Below are 4,793 nucleotides of genomic sequence, written 5' to 3'. Positions count from 1 at the left end.
CCCGGGGTTCTGTCGCGGGGCCTCCGGGGCTGGGGCGACAGTCGAGACTCGGCGGCCCTCGCGGAGGCGCGCGCTGTGTCCCGCTCCTTTCCCGGAACTTGACGAAAAGTTTTCCTCCTCCGACGCGAGGCTGCCGGCCTGAGAGGAGGCGGCTGGGTGCGCCAGACCCCGACCCCGGAGTCCCCTTCCACCTCGGACGCTCAGTCCCCGGGCAGCGGACCCTCCTCCTTGGAGCCCCTGACCCCCCTTTCATCTCGGACGCCTCTACCCCTGGAGTCCCTGATCCGCGGAATCCCATTTCATCTCGGAGCCCAGACCTCCTTGGACCTCCACGCCACGCGAACCCTCTGTCCCTGGGCTAGGGAATCCCCCTGCCTCCGCCTCGGAGACTCCCATTCCCGGGCCGCTGAGACCCTGGCCCGGGGACCCTCTCGGGGCCAGGGTAGCTGCCTTGAGGAGTGAGTCCAGGGACTCCTGGCCCCCTCCCGCCAGGAGTCTCTCTAGGCTGTAGGACCCGGCCCTGATGAGAATGGCTGGTCAGGAGGATAGGGGAATGACCCTGCGGGTCCCGGAGTGACCGCGCCTGAGCAGGCCACGTGAGGTCGTTTCTGTCTTAAAGTTACGTAGGACGCCGTTTTCCCCAGCGTGGAATTGGAAGTTTTGCTTGGAGAGGTTTTATAGGCACCGGTGCATTTTGCCCCTACTGGAGGCCCCTGGGCATCACCTTGGTTATTTCACGCAGTGAGGCTAGCTGAGGAGGGTAGTCGTGGTGGGGTCTTGGGGACAAAATGCTCACTGTCTTGCCCCCAGTATTGTAGGATGTTAGCACCTAGTTACTGTCTTGTCTGGCTTTTATAGAGGTGGGTTGCCTGTTGGAAACTGGCAGTCGCTTTGCCTGGACTGGGCTAGTCCTTACAGCAGTCTTAGAACACTTCCTGTTGCCCAGTTTATCTGGCCAGTACCAACCCATATCTCAGTTTGGGTATGGCTTCCCCCCTCCGACCAACCCTCTTACTGCTTCTTTGCTGTGTGTTTGACCCCTTGAGATTGTGGGCTCCGCAATCCTAATGAGATCTCCAGTCCTACTGAGAACCTGGCATGAACTTGGTGCTCAGGGTCATTGGGCGAAAACACCTTTTGGGAAACATCAAGGGTGTCAGCTGAGACTAAGGGAGACAGAGTAAGCGGCTTGGAGCCACCCAGATGGGGAGAGGCAGAGATGGGATTGAAACTGAGGCAGGCTACTGGGCCAGGCTCTGCTCACCTCGGTGTCCTCCGCTGTCCCAGCTCTTTGCACTGAGCTGGCCTTGATTCCTGTTTGTACAACTGAGTTTTCACCGTCTGCCCCCAGCCTACCCTCTGACATTCAGCCTGGGCTCTGCCTCGCCTGGCTTCTGCTGTTCCCCTGTGCTCCTTTAGCCCCTGCAGTTCCTCAGCATTGGGTGTGCTGTCTCCGCCCCATTCCCTGTTTAGTGAGTGAATTCCTGTCTTTCATGCCTCCACCCTCCCTCCTCTACTCTGGGTTGATTCCTTAGCTGGTGCACTGTAGAAGGCCTCTCTCAAAGTCAGAGCAGCTTGTTTGAATCTCTCTCCCCCATTGGTCAGAGCTTCTAACCTTGAGTCCCAGCCTCAGCACGGGATGCCTGCCCTGCAGGTCGGCGGTGGCTTGGGGAGTCTTTGAGACCTTGGAAAAGATTTGTTGTCAGTATAAACATTAATACATAGAGAATACAAGAGGATTTTAGGAAGGTGAGTATGTGTTTGTTAACTTAAAAAAATTTTTTTTTTTTTTTGAGATGGAGTCTCGCTCTGCCGCCCAGGCTGGAGTGCAGTGGCCGGATCTCAGCTCACTGCAAGCTCCGCCTCCTGGGTTTACGCCATTCTCCTGCCTCAGCCTCCCGAGTAGCTGGGACTACAGGCGCCCGCCAGAGATGGGGTCATGCTATGTTGGCCAGACTGGATCTGAACTCCTGGGCTCAAGCGATTCTCCCGAGTAGCTGTGGTTACAGGAACGCACCACCATGACCAGCTGAACGTGTGTTTTAGAACTGTGTATAAATAAAGTTTTGGCTGGGCGCAGTGGCTAATGCCTGTAATCCCAGCACTTTGGGAGGCTGAGGTAGGTGGATCACAAGGTCAGGAGATTGAGACCATCCTGGCCAACATGGTGAAACCCCGTCTATACTAAAAATACAAAAATTAGCCGGGTGTGGCAATGCGTGCCTATAATCCTAGCTACTTGGGAAACTGAGGCAGGAGAATTACTTGAACCCAGGGGATGGAGGTTGCAGTGAGCCAAGATCGTACCACTGCACTCCAGCCTAGTAACAGGACTAGACTCCGTCTCAAAAAAAGAAAAAGAAAAAAAGACAGTTTCTTGGGCCCAGGTGGTTTAGAATTCTTGATTGTCCATCTGGAAGGCTCTCAGGGACTGGTCTGCTTGACTAGTCACTTGATTTTAAAGATAGGGAAGTTGAGGCCCAGAGCCCCGTTAGTATCACACAGCAGGTGTGAGGAGAGAGACTGGTAACAGGAAGAAGCTGTACTTTGTGGCCTTGTAGACACAGACTGTCTGGCCTTGCTTATGCAAATGGTTGCTAAAATAGTGGGGCTGAGTTGGCTGGCCCTATCCGTGTCCAGGAAAGAATAACACCAGCCAACATTTTCTAAGGCTTACCCTGTGCCAGGCACGATTTTAAGGACTTTATGTGGATTTCTTCCCCTAATCTTGTCAACTGCCTAACCGGATAGCGTCTCTTATTGTCTTCATTTTGCTGCAAGGAAAGAAACCAAGGTGCAGGGAAGTTAAGAAATGAGTCCAAGCTCACACAGCTAGTGAGCAAAGGAGCTGGGACTTGAACCCAGGCAGCCTGCTGCTGGAACCTGCATTATTTTTTGCCTCCTGTTTATTTTGTTTCTTTTTTTGTTTTGTTTCATTTTGTTCTGTTCTGTTCTATTCTATTCTATTTTTTGAGACGGCATTTCGCTCTTGTCGACCAGGCTGGAGTGCAATGGCATGATCTCAGCTCACTGCAACCTTTGCCTCCCAGGTTCAAGTGATTCTCCTGCCTCAACCTCTAGAGTAGCTGGGATTACAGGCATGTGCCACCAGGCCTGGCTAATTTTGTATTTTTAGTGGAGATTTGCCATAGTGGGGTTTTGCCATATTGGCCAGGCTGGTTTTGAACCTCTGACTTCAGGTGATCCACCTGCTTCGGCCTCCCAAAGTGCTGGGATTACAGGCGTGAACCACCACGCCTGGCCTATTTTATTTTTAAAACTTCATATGAAGCCTAACATACATACACGGAAGTGTAAGAATGGTTAAGTGTTCAGCTTATCAATGATCAGGGTTATTGGGTGAATACACCTTTTGGCAACATTAAAGGAGCTGAGAGGAAGGGGGATAACGTTTAGGGACTGTATTCATAAGTATGCCAGCAGGCCATGTATGAACTTTGATGTCAGATCTGGTTTGAACTCAGTTTCTGTTGCTGTGTGACCTTGGGTATGTAACTTAGCCTCTCTGAATCCTCTAGTTTCTTCAGTACCCTTGGCAGGCTTGTGATTATTAGAGCATGTAATGGCTCCCCGCATGTTTGGTGCATGCTAAATGCTTAGTAAATGATTTCTCTTATTAATAATTAAGATTATAAACTATACCGGCTTTAAGGAGTCTAAATATCTTCCTAATGTATCATTTGCCTCCCAGTCACTTCACAAGTACTTGGGAAAATTAGTTAATTAGTAATTTACCAAATCACTAAGTGAAGCTGGAACATTTTGCATTGAATGTCTTTAATTTAAAATGTCCGGGCCAGGTGCCCTTGGTTCTTGCCTCTAATCCCAGCAGTTTGGGAGGTTGAGGGGGGTGGATCACTTGAGCTCAGGAGTTCAAGACCAGCCTGGGCAACATGGTGAAACCCTACAAAAAAAAAAAAAAAATTAGCTGGGTGGGTGTGGTGGCATGCGCCTTGTGGTCCCAGCCACTCAGGATGCTGAGGTGGGAGGCTCGCTTGAGCCTGGGAGGCAGAGGTTGCAGTGAACCAAGATCATACAACTGTACTCCAGCCTAGGTGACAGAGACCCCATCTCAAAAAAAAAAAAAGTTCCACCTGTGCCTTGAATCATAACCAGTGGTCAGTGTAAGTTAAGCGCTCCTTAGGGTTGTGAAGGAGCCTTTGAGGACCCTGAACAGTAACCCCAGTTTCTGCCTGGTTTGCCGAAACATACATGGGCTGGAACTTAAACAGCTTTGTGTTAAGTTCTAAGTGTCTGAAAGTTGCCACTCACCCTCTGGAGGAATATGTGAGCTTCTAGGAAATTTTTTTCAGGACTATTATCCTAAAGAATCACCCATTTAAAAGCCAAACTACTTTTATAATGGCCTTTTCCATTTTACATAATGCAAATCAATCCATTGTTTTAGACCGCGTGTGTAGCAGTGGAAAGAGTAAGTACCCCGGCTACTCAGGCTAGCCCAGCACAGCTCTGTTATTACGCAGCACCCTTTAGACCTCAGTCTTCTGTCAGCTCTTTGGATGGTTGTGGAGGTGACAGAACTAGTGGATATAGACATGGAACGCAGTGCCTGAGGTGTCGTCTGCGCTTGGGGAGCGGAGGCAGCTGCTCGTGTTCGTGAGCCTGGAGCGTCCAGTCCTTTCTGCCAGAGCCAGGACTTGAATTAAAAAAGAGAAGGAGGCCAGGCGCGGTGGCTCAAGCCTGTAATCCCAGCACTTTGGGAGGCCGAGACGGGCGGATCACGAGGTCAGGAGATCGAGACCATCCTGGCT

The 4,793-nt window shown here is 51.0% G+C and overlaps 1 protein-coding gene across 1 annotated transcript in view; it reads left to right on the top strand.

Moving 5' to 3' along the window:
• Positions 1-4,793, top strand: part of TBC1D14 (TBC1 domain family, member 14) — a 123,270-nt gene that overhangs the window by 959 nt on the left and 117,518 nt on the right. The window lies entirely within an intron of this gene.

This window comes from Colobus angolensis, unplaced genomic scaffold (genome assembly GCF_000951035.1).
Source record: "Colobus angolensis palliatus isolate OR3802 unplaced genomic scaffold, Cang.pa_1.0 Scaffold143, whole genome shotgun sequence".
Taxonomy (NCBI): Eukaryota; Metazoa; Chordata; class Mammalia; order Primates; family Cercopithecidae; genus Colobus; species Colobus angolensis.
Note: the sequence above shows the minus strand (reverse complement) of the source record. Positions and strands in the feature narration are given on the sequence as shown.